Consider the following 24057-nt stretch of genomic DNA (forward strand, 5'->3'; position numbering starts at 1 on the left):
CAAAAGAGATAAGCGAGTCAAAGTCATGGATAGACAGAGGAGAGTGTTACCCCGGTTGGGTGATAAGGGAGGGGTGTCACAGTCTGTGCTTGCGTTTGTGCGTTACTGTAACGGCTGTCCTCCTCCTCTTCATCCCAAGGTGCAGCGGGTTGTGAATACATAATGAATTTAATGACAAGACGAAAAACGAACACGAACTACACTTGAAATGATACAAAATAACAAACGACGTAGACTGACCTAAACATGAGAACTTACATAGACACGAAGAACGCACGAACAGGAACAGACTACATACACACCTAAACAGTCCCGTGTGGTACGAAATAACATACAGACACGGAAGACAACCACCCACAACGAACACTGTGAAACAACCTACCTAAATATGACTCTCAATTAGAGGAACGCCAAACACCTGCCTCTAATTGAGAGCCATACCAGGCAACCCTTAAACCAACATAGAAACAGACAACATAGAATGCCCACCCAAACTCACGTCCTGACCAACTAACACATACAACAAACTAACAGAAATAGGTCAGGAACGTGACATAACCCCCCCCTTAAGGTGCGAACTCCGGGCGCACCAGCACAAAGTCTAGGGGAGGGTCTGGGTGGGCATCTGACCACGGTGGTGGCTCACGCTTCGGACGCTGTCCCCACACCACCATGGTCACGCCCCGCTTCTGTATCCCCCTCCCAATGACCACCCTCCAACTAAACCCACCTAAATGAAGGGGCAGCATCGGGATAAGGGGCAGCACCGGGATAAGGGGCAGCAGCTCCGGGCTGAGGGACTCTGGCGGGTCCTGGCTGAGGGACTCTGGCGGGTCCTGGCTGAGGGACTCTGGCGGGTCCTGGCTGAGGGACTCTGGCGGGTCCTGGCTGAGGGACTCTGGCGGGTCCTGGCTGAGGGACTCTGGCGGGTCCTGGCTGAGGGACTCACAATGTTCAGCATTCAATGTTCCTTGCATTGTCCGTCGTGACCGGATTGTTGTGTTGGGCCAGAGTTTCCACTCTGATGCTGCGTTTGTAACCATATGGAACGTGCGAGTTTACCAGTTGTGAAGTCGTAAATACCAGTTGGTATGCATTCATGTGATTTAAACTCATTGAGAAACACTGATTGGCTAATGGCCAACAAGCTGTGTCAACAATAAACTAAAAGTACAGCTATCATGCTTGTAAACTAATTATGGAGTTTAAAAAAACACTTTAATAGATTGATTTTTATATTGTTTTGTTGTTGCATTTAACTGCTGAAAATGCTGTTATAGAGGCCATTTCCTTAGTAAGTGACGTCACCATGTGGGAGTGGTGGGTGCTCAGGATGATAGACGAGTTTCCCACTAGTAATTGCCAGCTGGAGGGCCGTTGAAGTGTATTTTTCCCAGTCATTAGTTTGCTTATACACAGTGGAGCGGGTAATAACTGTTTGCTGAATGTGTGCAAAAGGGAAGTTCGTGACGTGGCTCAAGCACTTTCACCAAGTGCTGAAACCTAAATCATTTTCCAATCATTTTGTTCTGAACAGAACCATTCTTTTTTAAGTTGCGTTCCACTGTTCCGACCTGCAAAATAAAGTACTGGTTTCTATCTTTACTTTCTGTTCCTTTTTAAACTCGGAAATATTTTTTTTACATTAGCTCGACATTAAATTACTTCACCAGTACGGATAGAGCAGCTCGCTATGGAGCGGGCAAGCTATATAGTTGTTTACATATGCGATGGACAGACAAGTAAAGGCCGCAACTAACATTTTGCTGGTGGGGAGAGAGCGAGAGGGGGTGGAGGAGGTTGGCTTGAAGTGCTGGGCATCTTGTTATGACTAGCTTCGACACAACCAAGAGAGTTATGCCATGCATTATCTGAATTGGGCCCACAGAGTTACTGAGGAGCAGCTTCTATGGAGGAACTTTTAATGTCTTGAACTTCTGAGACGTTGCTTAACGTTGGACCAGAGCTAGCTAACAAGTTTGTGTGTGCAGCGCAGGACCAGAATTAAAAACACGTCTTACCTTTTTGTAGTTAATACATCCAATGTTAAACGTAATAATTAATATCCATAACTAGCATTGAAAAAAATATAAAACAGCCTACCTATCACTCTTGTAATTTCTTTGGCTTGGTCAGAATCAGCTACCAAGTGCTGCTTGACTGCAGAGCTGTTGTGTTGTTGTTTCTTTGTGTTTCTGTCTTGCTCCGGTATACTGGGCTTATGTCCGTGTAAATGTGTCAATATGTTTGAGGTGTTGGCAGCTGCATAGGCTGTTCTCGTTGAGCGTGGCGATATTAGGGCTGTCCCCGATCCTAAAAAATCTTGGTTGACCGAAAGTCATCTGTTCTTTCAACCAATCGATTGGTCTACATAGAAAACGTATGTTTCTCCATATACACTACCGTTCAAAAGTTTGGGTTCTGTGAAGGGAGTAGTACACAGCGTTATACGAGATCTTCAATTTCTTGGCAATTTCTCGTATGGAATAGTCTTAATTTCTCAGAACAAGAATAGACTGACGAGTCTCAGAAGAAAGTTCTTTGTTTCTAGCCATTTTGAGCCTGTAATCGAACCCACAAATGCTGACGCTCCAGATACTCAACTAGTCTTAAGAAGGCCAGTTTTATTGCTTCTTTAATCAGGACAACAGTTTTCAGCTGTGCTAAATAATTGCTAAAGGGTTTTCTAATGATCAATTAGCCTTTCAAAATGATAAACTTGGATTAGTTAACACAACGTGCCATTGGAACACAGGAGTGATGGTTGCTGATAATGGGCCTCTGTACGCCTATGTAGATATTCCAACATTAACAATGTCTACACTGTATTTCTGATCAATTTTATGTTATTTTAATGGACAAAAAAATAGCTTTTCTTTAAAAAACAAGGACATTTCTAAGTGACCTCAAACTTTTGAACTGTAGTGTATGTGACCTGTTTCAGGAAGCTATCCATATGTGGCACTTCACTATTTCACAGGAGAGGCATTTTATAAAATTTTTATCAACATTTGTTATTTTGGTAGAAATGCCTTCTACAACGTGAACTTTCATGTGCCTTAATTCCATCTGTAAATACGAATATTTGTTTTTAATTACAAGTTTAGTTGGTTTAGCCACGGAAAAAGGCAGGAACCTTCCCGCTAGCCATGATTGGCTGAGATAATGGTTGGGCTGGACATGCTGGGAGATGAGTTTGGATTGGTCTGCCATGTAGCATGCTCCTGTATAACGTGAGTTGCTCAGTATGAGTTGATAGTCTATTCTACTGTGGTGTTTTTGAAAGATATAACGTTTTTCATTGAGAACTACAAAAGTTTTGCTACATTTCTCAACAACATTGATGCTCTGAATTTAGCAGGCGCTATCGACAGATCAGTTGGAAAAAGTTATGATGGGCTACTTTCTCCACAGGCCACTGCAGTGTGAACCGGAGTGACTTGACTCAACACTGGCCAAACAAGATGTAGCTACAAACAAAACAGAGTTAAATGGTTCAAGTCTGCTGTGAGGCGTTCATCCATGTATACTGGTAAGAGTCTAGCAATATTTTCAGATATATGTTTGATATATGATATTATATGTTAATTTTGTCAGAAAGTAATTTTCATTGAAAGTTAAAGTGTTAAAGTGTTAGTTAGCTAGCGAACTTTAGCTTACTGGCTTGCTAGCTAATGTTACGTGTATGACCTGTGTAGTAATATTATTCCAATCAGAACTCATTTGCATTGCTAGTTATAGCCTGATGTTGGCTAGCTAACATTGAACCTAGTTGGTTAGCTTTAGCTACCTGCAGATTCATACTACAGGTATGACAATGCTTGTATTGGTGGTAGTAGTGTGAGTTGCGATTATGCCGGTTTATTGTTTAGCTAGTTAGCTAGCTACATGTCTAATCAAGACTCCACTTGGCCAGATGATTGCATAACCCATCAAGTTAGCCAGGTGTGTCTGGGGGGTGATTATGGCCATCTAATGTATTTCATGAATATGTATACATGTCTAGACAATAGTGACCCATCCACTTAGCTAGATGTGGCAGGGGGGTGGTTACAGCATTTATTTCACATGACCCATCAATTTAGACAAGTGTGTCTGGGTAAGCGTCATCTAATAATTATATCTGCACATTTTCTGTTTTTGATATTGTTTATGCAAGTAACCATTTCACAGTACCATTTACACCTTCTGTATCCTGTGCATGTGACAAATAAACTTAGATTTGATTTTATATAGTGTGTGTTCACCAGAGACGGTAATGTGAAGAACAACATGACCTGCACCAAAGTCAGATTAGGATATAAACTAAGGACTACATAAAGTGTATTTTTACTTGGGTTTATTTTCCTTATTGTAGGCTACTACTTTTCTCACTTTTAGTCTTGAAAAATTTGGTTGTTTACTACACTACTCACTCTGTTTAGCACATGGCCTCATGTGAATCCTTACAGAGATGTGTGGGGCTAAGGCTTAAGAGGGTGTGAATGATGCTGAATGGCTGTAGACAAAGAAGAGCTCTCCAGTAGGTGTACCAAAACATCTAGGGCCTTTTTCTCAAAAGTGGCATTACAAGTTAATAAACTTTCAAAGCAGAATGACTTTCCCATTGTCCCTCAACTGCAGTGAATGATATACCATCTTCTAGCTCTGAGTCTATACTTTTATTTAATGTAAAAAAAACTATTTTAAATGTAGGACCGAATCCAGGTGGTGGGTCACATATAGACACACCCTATGTGTTTTAATAAATCAACGATATGTATTGAGCTTGTCTGATGCTTCAAGCACACGGTTTGATTAAATAAGACACATATTACTCAAGAGGGAGCCAGAGATCAAGAAAACAGGAAGAAAAAAACTTAACCTGACCGGACCATCCTCCTCTCATTCCTGCTGGCTTTTGCAGATTCTGCCATTACTCTCCCGAAGTTGCCTGTAACAGGCTACACGAGGAGTCGGCAACCTTTCTCATGGTTGAATGCCAATTTATCTTACAATTTCTACCCATCTAACCACCTATGCCAGTTATGGTGTTCATATGCACGGTTTAATTTAGTTTATAATAACATTCTTGTATCTCAAAATCAGTGTCATGTGGTTAATCAAAATTCTATCCAAATCTAAATTAAAATGATACAAACGAAAAAGACACTTCTATGGCCATTGACAACTATGTAAAAATAGCGTACACAAAGCCAACGAACTTGAAACATTGTATCAACAATCAACTTGGGTCTGGCCATTGTATAAAATATTCTGGGCCCTCAGAGTTGCCAATGTCAGTGAGATCAGGACAAACACAGCTGTAGGCTATTTGCGCAAGAGATAAAAGGTAATCGGATAGGCCTATTTTCCACTGGATCAGAGCATTATATTTATGGAAAGGGAGAGAGCTGGAAAGATTTATCAAATAAATTAACGAACTATTGTCATTCTAAATGGATGCAAAAAACATTACTTCGAGAAGATCCACAGCTCATTAGTGGTGGTGTTTTAAGTCAATCAGAAATACTATCAGATCCCCAAATGGGCACATTTATATGCCTACATTTGTGCGCAGGCCAGGTAGCCTGTAGGCCTACTTCTATGTACAATCAGATGCTTGTCCTTGCTCAACATTGACAGGAGCTCTCCAAACAAAAGACACTTACTAAATTGACTAAACTCGTAAATGGAAGGAAATAAAGCAAAACTTGTTTCTCACAAGCATAGGTTGTTCACTCTACAAACAACGTGTCCACTCCGACAATGAGAACGGTAAAAGACTAGAATAATAATATATTGACTGCATTAACAGAAAAGACCGTAATCAAACAAAGATTGTAGATTAGAAATGAACGGTAAATGTACAATTGGTGATACACCATACAGTACCAGTCAAAAGTTTGGACACACCTACTCATTGAAAGGTTTTTCTTTATTTTTACTATTTTCTACATCGTAGAATAATAGGGAAGATGTCAAAACTATGAAATAACATATATGGAATCATGTAGTAACCAAAATTGTGTTAAACTCTTGGCATTCTCTCAACCAGCTTCACCTGGAATGCTTTTCCAACAGTCTTGAAGGACTTCCCACATATGCTGAGCACTTGTTGGCCGCTTTTCCTTCACTCTGAGGTCCAACTCATCCCAAACCATCTCAATTGGGTTGAAGTCGGGTGATTGTGGAGGCCAGGTCATCTGATGCACCACCACATCACTCTCCTTCTTGGTCAAATAGCCCTTACACAGCCTGAAGGTGTGTTGAGTCATTGTCCTGTTGAAAACAAATGATAGTCCCACCAGATGGGATGGCGTATAGCTGCGTAAGGATGTGGTAGCCATGCTGGTTGTGTGCCTTGAATTCTAAATAAATCACAGACAGTGTCACCAGCAAAGCACCATCACACCTCCTCCTCCATGCTTCACGGTGGGAACCACACATGCGGAGATCATCCGTTCACCTACATTGCGTCTCACAACGACACGGCAGTTGGAACCAATAATCTCAAATTTGGACTCGTCAGACCAAAGGACAGATTTCCACCGGTCTAATGTCCATTGCTCGTGTTTCGTGGCCCAAGCAAGTCTCTTCTTATTATTGGTGTCCTTTAGTAGTGGTTTCTTTGCAGCAATTTGACCATGAAGGCCTAATTCACGCGGTCTCCTCCGAACAGTTGATGTTGAGATGTGTCTGCTACTTAAACTATGTGAAGCATTTATTTGGGCTGCAATTTCTGTGGCTGGTAACTAAAATGAACGTATCCTCTGCAGCAGAGGTAACTCTGGATCTTCCTTTCCTGTAGTGGTCCTCATGAGAGCCAGTTTCATCATAGTGCTTGATGGTTCTTGTGACTGCACTTGAAGAAACTTTCAAAGTTCTGGAAATTTTCCAGATTGACTGACCTTCATGTCTTAAAGTAATGATGGACTGTCATTTCTCTTTGCTTATTAGCGCTGTTCTTGCCATAAGATAGCCCTATTTGGTAAAAGACCAAGTCTATCTTCTGTATGCCACCACTACCTTGTCACAACACAAATTATTGGCTCAAATGCATTAAGAAGGAAATAAATTCCACAAATTAACCATGCACACCTGTTAATTGAAATGCATTCCAGGTGACTACCTCATGAAGCTAGTTGAGAGAATGCCAAGAGTGTGCAAAGCTGTCATCAAGGCAAAGGGTGGCTACTTTTTAGAATCTCAAATATACCATGTATTTTGATTTGTTTAACAATTTTTTGGTTACTACATGATTCCATATGTGTTATTTTATAGTTTTGATGTCTTCACTATTATTATACAATGTAGAAAATAGTAAAATGAAAGAAAAACCCTTGAATGAGTAGGTGTGTCCAAACCTTTGACAGGTACTGTATATACGAAAGTTTGGGAACACCCCTTCAAATTAGTGGATTCGGCTATTGCAGCCAAACCTGATAAATGTACCGTTACATCCCTACTAATAACCGATCCGCAACCGCCCGACAATATGTGATAAACTAAAAATCTGAGGCCTGCACCCAACCCTAACCCACAAATATTGAAAATGCTCTTTAGACCTAGTCAGAGATGACGGAATAATTGTTTGACAGGCCTTTTTAGATAGGCCTGTTTCCGCTTATTTTTTCCAACATTTTGGTAGGCTATTTGTTAGTCAACTTGTCTATAATTAGATACATGCAGCTTATCTCTGTGTTAATCTTTCATCTCTGCTTCTCTCGCACAGTAGATGTTTCGGGACCGGGGAGAAAATGCAATAAAAAAACAAAAAGGAAAAGATTTTCCATGCAAAATTTCCAAATGAGTTTTAGCAGTTTTAAGGAAATTAAAAGCTGTTAAAACAACCCAACATGTTTCTAATAAGATTCCAGTTTGGCTTGGATGTCTATTTTATGTGGTTGAAATACTATCAGCTTTCATGATGCTGATAAAGACGGCACATTTACAGACATTCCCTAACCACTCATTCATTCTCTCAAGATGCTGAAAGAAAGAAATATGTCTCCACTCGTGTTCCTGAATCAAAATGTACATTTGGTGTATAATTTTACTGCAAGAAATGCTTAATTCTGTAGGAGTTAATATTATATTAAGCTATGTCAGAGGTTATAGACCTACAGTCAGTGTCCAGATTTCAGTTAGGCTACTATTCCATTTACCCATCTGAACACTACAGTTCCCTTGAGGTGCCATTTTGAATTCCCCTTCTTGTGACTGTCGAATTTGTATAGCACCTCACAATCATCACACATACAGTGGCTTGCGAAGGTATTCACCACCCTTGGCATTTTTCCTATTTTGTTGCTTTACAACCTGGAATTAAAATAGATTGTTTTGGGGGTTTGTATCATTTGATTTACACAACATGCCTACCACTTTGAAGATACAATTTTTTGTTGTTGTGTGAAGCAAACAAGAAATAAGACAAAAAACAGAACTTGAGCATGCATAACTATTCACCCCCCCCCCCCCCAAGTCAGTACTTTGTAGAGCCACCTTTTGCAGCAATTACAGCTGCAAGTCTCTTGGGGTATGTCTCTATAAGATTGGCACATCTCACCACTGGGATTTTTGCCCATTCTTGAAGGCAAAACTGCTCCAGCTCATTCAAGTTGGATAGGTTCCGCTGGTGTGCAGCAATCTTTAAGTCATACCACAGATTCTCAATTGGATTGAGGTCTGGGCTTTGACTAGGCCATTCCAAACCATTTAAATGTTTCCCGCTATACCACTCAAGCGTTGCTTTAACAGTATGCTTAGGGTCATTGTCCTGCTAGAAGGTGAACCTCCGTCCCAGTCTCAAATCTCTGGAAGACTGAAACAGGTTTCCTCAAGAATTTCCCTGTATTTATCGCCATCCATCATTCCTTAAATTCTGACCAGTTTCCCAGTCCCTGCTGATGAAAAACATCCCCACAGCATGATGCTGCCGCCACCATGCTTCACTGTGGGGATGGTATTCTCGGGGTGATGAGAGATGTTGGGTTTGTGCCAGACATAGTGTTTTCCTTGATGTACAAAAAGCTAAATTTTTGTCTCATCTGACCAGAGTACCTTCTTCCATATGTTTGGGGAGTCTCCCACATGCCTCTTGGCGAACATCAAACGTGTTTGCTTATTTTTTTCTTTAAGCAATGGCTTTTTTTCTGGCCACTCTTCCATAAAGCCCAGCTCTGTGGAGTGTACGGCTTAAAGTGGTCCTATGGACAGATACTCCAATCTCCGCTGTGTAGCTTTGCAGCTCCCTCTGGGTTATCTTTGGTCTCTTTGTTGCCTCTCTGGTTAATGCTCTCCCTGCCTGGTCCGTGAGTTTTGGTGGGCAGCCCTCTCTTGGCAGGTTTGTTGTGGTGCTATATTCTTTCAATTTTTTATTAATGGGTTTAATGGCGCTCCGTGGGATGTTCAAAGTTTAAGATTTTTTTCACTACCCAATCCTGATCTGTACTTCTCCACAACTTTGTCCCTGACCTGTTTGGAGAGCTCCTTGGTGTTCATAGTGCCGCTTGCTTGGTAGTGCCCCTTGCTTAGTGGTGTTGCAGACTCATGGGCCTTTCAGAACAGGTGTGTATATATACTGAGATCATGTGACAGATCATGTGACACTTAGATTGCACACAGGTGGACTTTATTTAACTAGTAACGTGACTTCTGAAGGCGATTGGTTGCACCAGATCTTATTTAGGAGCCTCATAGCAAAGAGGGTGAATAGATATGCATGCACCACTTTTCTATTTTTAATTATAATTTTATATATATATTTTTTTAAACAAACTATTTTTCATTTCACTTCACCAATTTGAACCATTTTGTGTAGGTCCATTTACATGAAATCCAAATAAAAATCCATTTAAATTACAAGCTGTAATGCAACAAAATAGAAAAAACGCCAAGGGGGTGAATACTTTTGCAAGGCACTGTAACATATCCAGCAATGCTATCATCCTCATTTATCACTTCAACAAATCTTTCCTAAACATTAGACTACTGTTCTGGCCCTCCATTCTATTTATTTTCAACCCTCCATTTCGCAGCTTTTCTCTTCATGACATTGTGCTTTTTGCCTCAGTGGATCGAACAAAATCAACGTAGCCTATAGATATGAATTACACACGCATTGATTTTTAATGCATCGTTTTCTCTTTTCACACAATATTTAATTAACTTAATCCCGCCCCACGGATATACAGTGCATTCAGAAAGTATTCAGACCCCTTCGCTTTTTCCCATTTTTTGTTAGATTACAGCCTTACTCTAAAACTTGTTAAATTGTGTTTTTTCCTCATCAATATACGCACACACAATACCCCATAATGACAAAGCAAAACCAGGTTTTTAGAAACATTTGCAAATGTATTAAAAATACAAAACTGAAATATCAAATGACATTAGTATTCAGACTCTTTACTCAATACTTTGTTGAAGCACCTTTAGCAGCGATTACAGCCTCAAGTCTTCGTGGGTATGATGCTACAAGCTTGGCATACCTGTATTTGGGGAGTTTCTCCCATTTTTCTCTGCAGATCCTGTCAAGCTCTGTCAGGTTGGATGGGGGGCGTTGCTGCACAGCTATTTTCAGGTCTCTCCAGAGATGTTCGATTGGGTTCAAGTCCGGGATCTGGCTGGGTCACTCAAGAACATTCAGAGACTTGTCCCAAAGCCACTCCTACGTTGTCTTGGCTGTGTGCTTAGGGTTGTTGTCCTGTTGGAAGGTGAACCTTCGCCTCAGTCTGAGGTCCTGAGTGCTCTTGAGCAGGTTTTCATCAAGGATCTCTCTGTACTTTGCTCTTTTAATCTTTCCCTCGATCCTGACTAGTCTCCCAGTCCCTGCCGCTGAAAAACATCCCCACAGCATGATGCTGCCACCACCAGTCTTCATTGTATGGATGGTATTGGCCAGGTGCTGAGCGGTGCCTGGTTTCCTCCAGACGTGACATTTGGCATTTAGGACAAAGAGTTCAATCTTGGTTTTATCAGACCAGAGAATCTCGTTTCAAATGGTCTGCGAGTCATTTATGTGCCTTTTGGCAAATTCCGTCTCGCCACTCTACCATAAAGACCTGATTGGTGGAGTGCTGCAGAGATAGTTGTCTATCTGGAAGGTTCTCCCATCGCCACAGAGGAACTCTGGAGCTCTGTCCCTAATTAAGGCCCTTGTCCCCAGAATGCTCAGTTTGGCCAGGCGGCCAGCTCTAGAAAGAGTCTTGGTGGTTCCAAACTTCTTCCATTTAAGAATGATGGAGGCCACTGTGTTCTTGGGGACCTTCAATGCTGCAGAAGTCTTTTGGTACCCTTCCCCAGATCTGTGCCTCGACACAATCCTGTCTCTGAGTTCTATGGACAATTCCTTCGACCTTATGCCTTGGTTTTTGCTCTGACATGCACTGTCAACTGTGGGACCTTATATAGACAGGTGTGTGCCTTTCCAAATCATGTCCAATTAATTGAATTTACCACAGGTGGACTCCAATCAAGTTGTAGAAATATCTCAAGGATAATCAATGGAAACAGGATGCACCTGAGCTCAATTTTTAGTGTCATAGCAAAGGATCTGAATACTTACGTAAATAAGGTATCTGTAAAAAATGTAAAAAAAACGAAAACCTGTTTTTGATTTTTTGTTATGGGGATTGATGGACATTTAAAAAAAAAAATTGAATAGGGCTGTAACAAAATGTGGAAAAGGTGAAGGGGTCTGAATACTTTCCAAATGCACTATAACCAAGGGTTATGAGTCAACCCGCGCATCACTAGTGTTGGTGTGTGAGTGTGTGTTTCTATGTCTGTGTGTGTGTGTGTGTGTGTACACACTGCGGCGGCGACTGGTGCTGGAGGCTTTGAAGGGAAACAATTAAATGGGAGAGTGGCGGTCACTTCCTAATTTGTGTTCCGCTAAGAGAGAAAAAAAAGAGGGTAAGGAATGCAGGAATGATTGATAAAGCTGGTACACAGAGTGTGGCGCTGTCGTCATAGCACCGGGCCAACCCGGCTTTTATTTATTTTCCCCCGGCAACCGCAGACACAAACCGGTAGTCTGGCTGCTTTCTACACCCGAACAGACCAACAGCTGCCCTCCCTTGCTTTTCCCCTCTAACACACAAACATACACTTCCCATACAGACACGTACACACACACTAGGGTTTAATGCAGGAACCATGTTACCAAGATTTACTGCCACAACCCAAATAAAATAAAATAAAGTTTGATTTGTCGCATACACATATTTAGCATATGTTATTGCGGGTGTAGCGAAATGCTTGTGTTCTTAGCTCCAACAGTGCAGTAATATCTAACAATACACAACAATACACGCTTGTCTATGCTGCAATAGCCGAGTGTGTTTTAGTCAGGCTGGTCTGACTAAAACACTCGTCATCTGAGAGCAACGTTTGTTGTTGAAAGCTGAACAAAAGGTTTATTGTTTTTGTCAAGTTGACAGTGTTTCTTTGGACATTTTGTTTTTATATTATTTTATTTTGGAGCCTGCGGTTCTGTTGGGCATAGAGGCTGTGAGCGCTGCTGTCTGACCCGGGATCCTGCCAGATTTCCGCATAGGGGGAGAGACACGGACGCCCAGCTAGCCGAGCTGGCTCGGCTGTCTCAAATAGAGATCGTTATTGAACGTTTCCAGCGCTGCAGGAGCTGTGTTTACTTTGTTTTGTTCTGGGACAATGTGAAACGTGCTGACTTTCAATGTAGCAACTGCTTGCTTGCGGAGGACAAAGGGGCGAAGTGGCTATTCTTAACAAGCAGGTAGCAAACCAACAAAAGCTACTGGGGAATCCACGCCGCCTACTTGTTATTTTTCTTCCACCCCAGTAGCAGGACGCCGCTCTGTTCTGGTGGAAGTTTCGCCACCGTGTCGGCTCTCCACAGCGAACTGGCCGGTGCTCAGCAGGGTTCCATCCCCGAAGGCGTCACCCCCTTCCCTGGAGAATGGAGCTGATCTCGACCCAACCAACCAGCCATGGAGATACATCAGTCGACGTGGAAGATGAAGAAAGCGTCCTCTGGCGACGGGGGTCCCCTTGGAGATGTTAAGCCCGGACCTGACACAGACCAGAAACGACTTTTCCGCCCTGGATCCAGAGGTTCTGGCGCCTTCTTCCTTAGGGGCTTCCCATCTGAGATCGGATCCAGAGGTACCTGCGTCTTCATCCTCTGTTCTGTCTTCCTCTTCGGTGGCTTCTACCTCGGGTTCAGATCTTCAGCGGTCCCACCGTCATCAGAACGTAAGGCTGCCTGAGAGACCGGCCCATTCAACATCACAAGCTGTCATCATAGGCAGCTCTATGGTGAGAAACATCTCGGTTCCCAAGGCAAAAACCCGGTGCTACCCAGGAGCACGAGTTCAGGACATCACAAGGCTGCTTCCGATTGTTCTACGGCAGATGCCGGGAGCTGACGCTGTCGTGGTCCATGTGGGGTCAAACAACATCAAGAGGGCTAGCTCGGAACATCTGAAAATTGATTTTAAAGAACTGATTTTAGCATTAAAAGACTCCAAAAAACGGGCAGTCATTTCAGGTCCAGTACCATCGTTGGGCCGCGGGTGTGAAAAAATTACTGAGGATAATAGCGGAGGATATTGCCACTCGTATTTGCCACATCTTCAATTTAAGCCTACTAGAAAGTGTGTGCCCTCAGGCTTGGAGGGAAGCTAAAGTCATTCCGCTACCCAAGAATAGTAAAGCCCCCTTTACTGGCTCAAATAGCTGACCAATCAGCCTGTTACCAATCCTTAATAAACTTCTGTAAAAAAATAGTGATTGAACAGATACAATGCTATTTCACAGGAAACAAATTGACAACAGACTTTCAGCACGCTTATAGGGAAGGACACTCAACAAGCACAACACACAAATGACTGATTATTTGCTGAGAGAAATTGATGATATAATGATTGTGGGGGCTGTCAGACTTCAGTGCAGCTTTTGACATTATTGATCATAGTCTGTTGCTGGTAAAACATAGGTGTTATGGCTTTACACCCTCTGCTATAATGTGGATAAAGAGTTACTTGTCTAACAGAACACAGAAGGTGTTCTTTAATGGAAGCTTCTCAAACATAATCCAGGTAGAATCAGGAATTCCCCAGGGTAGCTGTTTAGGCCCCTTACTTTTTTCAATCTTTACTAACGACATACCACTGGCTGAAAGTGGTGTACAAAGCCAGTGTGCCTATGTATGCGGAAGACTCAACACTATAAACGTCAGCTACTACAGCAACTGAAATGACTGCAACACTTAACGAAGAGCTGCAGTTAGTTTCGGAATGTGTAGCAAGAAATAAGTTTGGGTCAAATCATTCACTAATCCCTAAACCTCAACTACATGTCATAATGAATAATGTGGAAATTGAGCAAGTTGAGGTGACTAAACTGCTTAGAGTAACCCTGGATTGTAAACTGTCATGGTCAAAACATATTGATACAACAGTAGGTAAGATGATGCGAAGTCTGTCCATAATAAAGCGCTGCTCTGCCTTCTTAACAACATTATCAACAAGGCAAGTCCTACAGGCCCTAGTTTTGTCGCACCTAGACTACTGTTCCGTTGTGTGGTCAGGTGCCACAAAGAGGGACTTAGGAAAATTGCAGTTGGCTCCGAACAGAGCAGCACGGCTGGCGCTTAAAAGCACACGGCAAGCTAACATTAATGACATGCATGTCAATCTCTCATGGCTCAAAGTGCAAGAGAGATTGACTTCATCACTACTTGTTTTTGTAAGAAGTTTTGACATGCTGAATGCCCCGAGCTGTCCGTTTAAAATATGTATAGACACATGTAATATTGTTGTATGGTGGTTTTAAACATTATGTATTGTAGATATGTAGTGGTGTAATAATGTTATATGATGTACTGTTTTATATGTAATGTAAGTGCTTTCATATGTTTGGACGCCAGGAAGAGCTGCCTTGGCAGCAGCTAATGGGGATCCCTAATAAATACAAATACAAAGCTTGCTGTACAACATTAAAACCCATTCAGTCTGTCTATTAACAGGCTCTCAACGTGCTTGATAGGAAGCCCAATAGCCATCATCACTGTTACATCCTCAGAAAGCCTGAGTTGGGAAAATCTTGTGCAATACACCGACGCATGTCTTGCATTCAAGATCCTAAATGGCCTGGCTCCCCCTCCACTCAGTATTTCTGTTAAACAGAAAACCCAAACCTATTGCAGCAGATTCACAAGGTCTGCCATGAGAGGTGACTGTATAGTTCCCTTAAGGAAAAGCACCTTTAGTAAATCCGCTTTCTCTGTGAGAGCTTCCAATATCTGGAACACACTGCCATCAGACACACATAACTGCACCACCTATCACACTTTCACATAAAACATGAAGACATGGCTAAAGGTTAATCAGATTTGTGAACATCATCCCTAGCTGTGTATTGTCGCTTTCCATGTTGTCTGTTGTCTGTAGCTTGTGAGGTGTGGAAACACTTTGTTGCTTTTATGGAGTTTGTCTTGTTGCTTTTTGTTCTATGTTGCTCTGTCTGTATGCTGTGTCTTGCTTGTCCTATGTTGCTCTGTCTGTATGCTGTGTCTTGCTTGTCCTATGTTGCTCTCTCTGTCTGTATGCTGTGTCTTGCTTGTCCTATGTTGCTCTGTCTGTATGCTGTCTTGCTTGTCCTATGTTGCTCTGTCTGTATGCTATGTATTGCTTGTCCTATGTTGCTCTTCGTGTGCTCATTGCTTGTCTGTATTGTAATTGTTTTTAATAACCTGCCCAGGGACTGCGGTTGAAAATTAGCCGGCTGGCTAAAACTGTCACTTTTACTGAAACGTTGATTAATGTGCACTGTCCCTGTAAAAATAAAATAAACTCAATAAACTCAAAATGTGCCAGGGGGCTAGGGTCAGTCTGTTATATCTGGTGTAATTATCCTGTCTTATCTGGTGTCCTGTGTGATTTAAGTATGCTCCCTCTATTTCTCGCTCTCTCCCTCCCCTCCCCTCCCCTCCCCGAGGACCTGAGCCCTAGGATCATGCCTCAGGACTACCTGGCCTGATGACTCCTGGCTGTCCCAAGTCCACCTGGTCGTGCTACTGCTCCAGTTTCAACTGTTCTGCCTGCGGCTATGGAAGCCTGACCTCTTCACCGGACAACTTACCTTGTCCCGGACCTGCTGTTTCCGACTCTCTCTCTACCGCACCTGCTGTCTCGACCTCTGAATGCTCAGCTATGAAAAGCCAACTGACATTTACTGCTGAGGTATTGACCTGTTGCACCGTCTACAGCCACTGTGATTATTATTTGACCCATCTTGAAGAACAATCTGGCCTTAATGGCCATGTACTCAGTATCCACCTGGCACAGCCAGAAAGGACTGGCCACCCCACTGAGCCTGGTTCCTCTCTAGGTTTCTTCCTACTGTAGGTTCCTGCCTTTCTAGGGAGTTTTCCCTAGCCACTGTGCCTCTACAGTACATCTGCATTGCTTGATTTTTGGGGTTTTCGGCTTTGTTTCGGTTTACATCTGCTGATGTAAAAAGGGCTTTATAAATACAATTTATTTATTTAAAAAGTAATTAATGAAATTAAGAAATATTAGGATGAGCAATGTTAGAGTCCGGAGTGTATAAATATACAGTACCAATCAAAAGTTTGGACACACCTGCTCAGTCATGCTTTTTTCTTTATTTTGACTATTTCCTACATTGTAGAATAATTGTGAAGACATCAGAACTATAAAATAACACATATGGAATCATGTAGTAACCAAAAAAGTATTGAACAAATCGAAATATATTTTAGATTTTAGATTCTTCAAAGTAGCCACCCTTTGCCTTGATTACAGCTTTGCACACTCTTGGCATTCTCTCAACCAGCTTCACCTGGAATGCTTTTCCAACAGTTTTGAAGGACTTTCCACATATGCTGAGCACTTTTTGGTTGTTTTTCCTTCACTCTGCGGTCCAACTCTTCCCAAACCATCTCAATTGGGTTGAAGTCGGGTGATTGTGGAGGCCAGGTCATCTGATGCACCACTCCATCACTCTCCTTCTTGGTCAAATAGCCCTTACACAGCCTGAAGGTGTGTTGGGTCATTGGCCTGTTGAAAAACAAATGATAGTCCCACCAGATGGGATGGCGTATAGCTGCGGAAGGATGTGGTAGCCATGCTGGTTGTGTGCCTTGAATTCTAAATAAATCACAGACAGTGTCACCAGCAAAGCACCCCCACACCTTCCCACCTCCTTCTCCAGGCTTCACGGTGGGAACCACACATGCGGATATAATCCGTTCACCTACTCTGCGTCTTACAGCAACACGGCGGCTGGACCAAAGATTTCCACCGGTCTAATGTCCATTGCCTGTGTTTCGTGGTCCAAGCAAGTCTCTTCTTCTTATTGGTGTCCTTTAGTAGTGGTTTCTTTGCAGCAGTTCGACCATGAAGGCCTGATTCACGCAGTCTGCTCTGAACAGTTGATGTTGAGATGTGTCTGTTACTTGAACTCTATGAAGCATTTATTTGGGCTGCAATCAGAGGTGCAGTTAACACTAATGAACTTATCCTCTGCATCACCTATTCTACGTCTCACAAAGACACGAATGTTGTAACCAAAAATCTAAAATTTGGACTCATCAGTGTCACACCCTGATCTGTTTCACCTGTCTTTGTGCTTGTCTCCACCCCCCTCCAGGTGTCACCAATCTTCCCCATTATCCCAAGTGTATTTATACCTGTGTTCTTCGTTGCCAGTTTGTTCAGTTTCGTGAAACCTACCCGCGTTTACCCCTTGCTCCTGTCTGTTCTAGTTCCCGTTTCTATTTTTTCCAGGTTTTGACCATTCTGCCTGCCCTGACCCTGAGTCTGCCTTCCGTTCTGTACCTTGCCACACCACACTGGATTATTGACCCCTGCCTGCTCTGACCCTGAGACTGCCTGCCACTCTGCACCTTTTGCACCCTATCTGGATTACTGACCTCTGCTTGCCCTTGACCTGTCATTTTGCCTGCCCCTGTACTAGTAATAGACTTTTGTTACTTCGACACCGTCTGCATCTGGGTCTTACCTGAAATGTGATAATCAGACCAAATGACAGATTTCCACCGGTCTAATGTCCATTTCTCGTGTTTCATGGCCAAAGCAAGTCTCTTCTTATTGGTGTCCTTTAGTAGTGGTTTCTTTGCAGCAATTCAACCATGAAGGCCTGATTCATGCAGTCTCCTCTGAACAGTTGATGTTGATGTGTCTGTTACTTGAACTCTGTGAAGCATTTATTTGGGCTGCAATCTGAGGTGCAGTTAACTCTAATGTGGGTCTTCCTTTCCTGTGGCGGTCCTCATGAGAGCCAGTTTCATCATAGCGCTTGATGGTTTTTGCGACTGCACTTGAAGAAACGTTCAAAATTATTTTCCAGATTGACTGACCTTCATGTCTTAAAGTAATGATGGACTGTCATTTCTCTTTGCTTATTTGACCTGTTCTTGCCATAATATGGTCTTGGTCTTTTACCAAATAGAGCTATCTTCTGTATACCACCCCAATTTTGTCACAACTCAACTGATTGGCTCAAATACATTAAGAAGGAAAGAAATTCCAGAAATGAACTTTTAACAATGTACACCTGTTAATTGAAATGCATTCCAGGTGACTACCTCATGAAGCTGGTTGAGAGAATGCCAAGAGTGTGCAAAGCTGTCATCAAGGCAAAGGGTGGCTATTAAATATATTTTGATTTGTTTAACCCTTTTTTGATTGCTACATGATTCCATATGTGTTATTTAATATTTTTTTTAATCTTCACTATTATTATACAATGTAGAAAATAGTACAAATAAAGGAAAAACCCTTGAATGTTTAGGTGTGTCCAAACTTTTGACTGGTCCTGTATATGTATGTGTGTGATGGGATGGGGTGTATACACGATATGGACAGTATATGTATAGAATATGTAGTATATCTGAAGAATAGTATATGTACAGCAATAGTTAAATAAGAGGCCTTGACTAGAATACAGTATATACATATGAAGTGGCTAAAACAGTGTGTAAACATTATTTAAAGTGACCAGTGTTCCATCTGCATAGGGCAGAAGCCTTTAAGGTGCATGGTAGAGTAACTGGATGGTACAGTAGCCGTCTAGTGACAGTGATTAATGTTCAGGGTAGGGTACTGGGCGGGGCCCGGCTAGTGGTGACTATTTATCAGTCTGATGGCCTTGAGATAGAAGCTGTACTGACCTCACCTTCTGGATGATAGCAGGGTGAACAGGCCGTGGCTTGGGTAGCTGAGGTCCTTGACGATCTTGTTGGCCTTCCTGTGACACCGGTGATGCGTTGAGCAGACTGCACCACCCTCTGGAGAGCCCTGCGGTTGCGGACGGTGCAGTTGAGGTACCAGGTCGTGATACATTCCGAAAGGATGCTCTCAATGGTGCATCTGTAAAAGTTTGTGAGGGTCTTATATCTTCAGCCTCCTGAGGTTAGAGGCGCAGTTGCACCTTCTTCACCACACTGTCTGTGTGGGTGGACCATTTCAGAGTGTCAGTGATGTGTATGCAGAGCAACTTGAAGCTTTTCACTTCCACTGTGGCCGTGTCGATGTGGATGGGTGCGTGCTCCCTTTGCTGTCTCTTAAAGTTCACGATCAGCTCCTTTGTTTTGTTGACGTTGAGGGAAAGGTTATTTTCCTGTCACCACTTCACCAGGGCTCTCACCTCCTCCCGGAAAGCTGTCTCGTTGTTGTTGGTAATCAGGCCTACCACTGTTGTGTCGTCTACAAACTTGATGATTGAGTTGGAGACGTGCGTGGGCACACCGTCATGGGTGAACAGGGAGGACAGGAGGAGGCTGAGTACGCACCCTTGTGGGACCACTGTGTTTAGGGATAAATAACTGCGAGAAACCAGTAAATAAGAAATTAATTCTATGAACAGCACAACATGAAACTATTAAATGATATGCAATGTCTAAATCTGTCTTCTCTATGGCCTTATCTGCTCTGCTCTCTGCATGATCAATCATCAACACGCAGGGTGGGGACAACCAGTGTATCTAATATGGAGTTGTCTCATCGGTTCGTTTTTTTCTTGTCAGGTACATTTTCTGCACCATAGCCTGTGCTACGTTAATATTAGGACTAATATTTCTGAATGCGCTTCTAATTTACACATCTCCTTCTTGCTTTCGGGGGTCACCTTATTTTTTTATAGTAACGATTTTCTTTTTAAATTGCAGCTGCACGGTTTTAATAGACTATCACTTGAATATCGTTGCTTTAAATCAGTGTGCACACGAGCACTCTGTCTTTCTCTCCATCAATTGCATTCAAATTGCATCTAAAATAGATCATCCTTTTCAAGATTGACACAGTGCATTCGGAAAGTATTGCCTTTTTCCACATTTTGTTACGTTACAGCCTTATTCTAAAATGGATGAAGTCGTTTTTTTACCCTTATCTACACACAATACCCCATAATGACAAAGCAAAAACAGGTTGTTAGAAATGTTTACAAATTTATAAAAAATGTAAGACAATAAAACATGTACCTTTTTACTGAGGAGTGGCATCCGTCTGGCCACTTTACCACAAAGAGCTGATTGGTGGAGTGCTGCAGATATGGTTGTCCTTCTGGAAGGTTCTCCCATCTCCACAGAGGAACTTATGTAAATAAGGTATTTCTGTTTTTTAGAATGAGAAAATCCCCAAATCCAGATGTGCAAAGCTGATACAGATACAGTGGCTTGCAAAAGTATTCACCCCCCTTGGCATTTTTCCTATTTTGTTGCCTTACAACCTGGAATTAAAATGGATTTTTGGGGTGGTTGTATCATTTGATTCACACAACATGCCTACCACTTTGAAGATGCAAAATATTTTTTATTGTGAAACAAACAAGAAATAAGACAAAAAAACAAAAAAAAACAGAAGTTGAGCTTGCATAACTATTCACGCCCCCAAAGGCAATACTTTGTAGAGCCACCTTTTGCAGCAATTACAACTGCAAGTCTCTTGGAGTATGTATCTACAAGCATTGCACATCTAGCCACTGGGAATTTTGCCCGTTCTTTAAGGCAAAACTGCTCCAGCTCCTTCAAGTTGGATAGGTTCCGCTGGTGTACAGCAATCTTTTGGATTGAGGTCTGGGCTTTGACTAGGTCATTCCAAACCATTTAAATGTTTCCCCTTAAACCACTTGAGTATTGCTTTAGCAGTATCCTTAGGGTCATTGTCCTGCTGGAAGGTGAACCTTTGTCCCAGTCTCAAATCTCTGGAAGACTGAAACAGGTTTCCTCAAGAATTTCCCTGTATTTATCACCATCCATCATTCCTTCAATTCTGACCAGTTTCCCAGTCCCTGCCAATGAAAAATATCCCCACAGCATGATGCTGCCACCACCATGCTTCACTGTGGGGATGGTGTTCTTGGGGTGATGAGAAGTGTTGGGTTTGCGCCAGATGTAGCGTCTCAATTTTAGTCTCATCTGACCAGAGTACCTTCTTCCATATGTTTGGGGAGTCTCTCACATGCCTTTTGGCGAACAGCAAACGTGTTTGCTTATTTTTTTCTTTAAACAATGGCTTTTTTCTGGCCTCTCTTCCATAAAGCCCAGCTCTGCGGAATGTACGGCTTAAAGGGGTCCTATGGACAGATACTCCAATCTCCGCTGTGTAGCTTTGCAGCTCCCTCAGGGTTATCTTTGGTCTCTTTGTTGTCTCTCTGGTTAATGCTCTCCTTGCCTGGTACATGAGTTTTGGTGGGCGGCTCTCTCTTGGCAGGTTTGTTGTGGTGCTATATTCTTTCCATTTTTTATTAGTGGATTTAATGGTGCTCCGTGGGATGTTCAAAGTTTTGTATATTTTTTTTATAACCAAGCCTTGATCTGTACTTCTCCACAACTTTGTCCCTGACCTGTTTGGAGAGCTCCTTGGTGTTCATAGTGCCGCTTGCTTGGTGGTGCCCCTTGCTTAGTGGTGTTGCAGACTCATGGGCCTATCAGAACAGGTGTATATATACTGAGATCATGTGACAGATCATGTGGCACTTAAATAAAGTCCACCTGTGTGCAATCTAACTAATTATGTGACTTCTGAAGGCAATTGGTTGCACCAGATATTATTTAGGGGCTTCATAGCAAAGGGGGGGAATACATATGCACGCTCCACTTTTTAATTTATAATATATATATTTTTTTTGAAACAAGTAATTTTTAACATTTCACTTCAACAATTTGGACTATTTTGTGTATGTCCATTTACATGAAATCCAAATAAAAATCTATTTAAATTACAGGTTGAAATGCAACAAAATAGAAAAAAACGCCAAGGGGGATGAATACTTTTGCAAGGCACTGTATAACCAAGACGCCTCAAAGCTGTAATCGCCGGCAAAGGTGCCTCTACAAATGATTGATTCAGGGGTGAGAATACTTATGTAAATGAGATATTTTTGTATTTCATTTTCAATACATTTGTTAAAATGTAAAAAAAAATGTTTTCACTTTGTCATTATGAGGTATTGTGTGTAAATGGGTGTGATTATTAGATTTTTTTTTAAATTCAGGATGGAACACAAAATGTGGAATATATCAATGGGTAGAAAATCTTTCTGAAGGCACTGTATATAGATGTCCTAGCCTACCTCTTTCATGTAATAAACTCAATGCAGTATTAACCTTATATTTAGCTTATGAACACTGGGTCTCCTTAGCTCTTGTGGAGTCCCAGGTAAAGCTAGACTAGAATAGCTTGTTGGATTTTTTTCCTTCCATTTCTCATACTAATAGACTATTTGAAGAGGGATGAAAGCTTGCTCTTGTTTGCTGAATGTTAAATACAGCAGCCAAAATAACTCACAGGGAAAGAAGAGAGAACGTGTGATGGCAATAGGCTACAGCAGTTATTTATTCAGATCCATTACCATTAAAATATTTGTTGGTCTGTGGTGTGTAATGAGGAGCAACCAGATGCTGCACTTCATACATTTATGAAATTACTTATTCCAGTTACTAATAAGCATGGACCCATTACGAAAAGGACTGTAAAAACGGTAAAATCCCTGTGGATTGATGAGGAATTAAAAAATGTTATGGTGGAGAGGGACGAGGCAAAAGGAATGGCTGTCACGGATAGCTAGGAGTGGTGGGTGTGGAGTCAGGCGCAGAGAGCAACGCTTCCAATGCATATGGTTTATTAAGCTGGGTCTAGCCAACAAACAGGCAAAAATACCAATAAACAGGTATGTCCCCAAAACCAGGGAAAATAACAGACAGCAAAATACGTACGCACAACAATCACACCACTGACAGGTAGAATAAGCCTGCACAAAAGCAGGTGGGCCCTGGAAGATTAGATAGGCCAATAATTAACAACAAATAAGTAACAGGTGAAAACAATCAAGACAAAACTAACAGAAAAGAAAAAGGATTCGGTGGCAGCTAGTAGACCGGTGACGACGACCGCAGAGCGCCGCCCGAACAGGGAGAGGAGCCACCTTCGGTGGAAGTCGTGACAGAAACCCCCCCCCCCCCCGACGCGCAGCTCCCGCAGCGCGCCGACACCGGCCTCGAGGACGACCCGGAGGGCGAGGCGCAGGGCGATCCGGATGAAGGCGGTGGAAATCACTCAGCAGTGATGGATCCAAGATGTCCTCTACCGGCACCCAGCACCTCTCCTCCGGACCGTACCCCTCCCAATCCACGAGGTACTGCAGGTCCCTCACCTGGCGTCTAGTCCAGGATGGAACGTACCGTGTACGCCGGGGGGCCCTCGATGTCCAGAGGGGCGGAGGTACCTCCGGCCTGAGGAGAGACACATGAAACGAGGGGTTAATACGGTAATAAGGGGGGAACTGTAACCTATAACACACCTCGTTTATCCTCCTCAGGACTTTAAATGGCCCCACACACCGCGGCCCCAGCTTCCGGCAGGGCAGGCGGAGGGGCAGGTGTCGGTTCGAGAGCCAGACCCGGTCCCCCGGTGCGAACACGGGGGCCGCACTGCGGTGGCGGTCAGCGCTCACCTTCTGCCGCCCACCAGCCCGTTTTAGCGATTCCTGGACGGCTCTCCAGGTCTCCTTTGAGTGCTGCACTCACTCCTCCACCGCAGGAGCCTC

At 42.7% G+C, this 24057-nt stretch overlaps 1 pseudogene; it reads left to right on the forward strand.

Annotated features, from left to right (window-relative positions):
- Positions 1-24057, forward strand: part of LOC139539341 (ankyrin repeat, SAM and basic leucine zipper domain-containing protein 1-like) — a 55913-nt pseudogene that overhangs the window by 3135 nt on the left and 28721 nt on the right.

The sequence above is a fragment of the Salvelinus alpinus genome, chromosome 15 (assembly GCF_045679555.1).
Source record: "Salvelinus alpinus chromosome 15, SLU_Salpinus.1, whole genome shotgun sequence".
Lineage (NCBI taxonomy): Eukaryota > Metazoa > Chordata > Actinopteri > Salmoniformes > Salmonidae > Salvelinus > Salvelinus alpinus.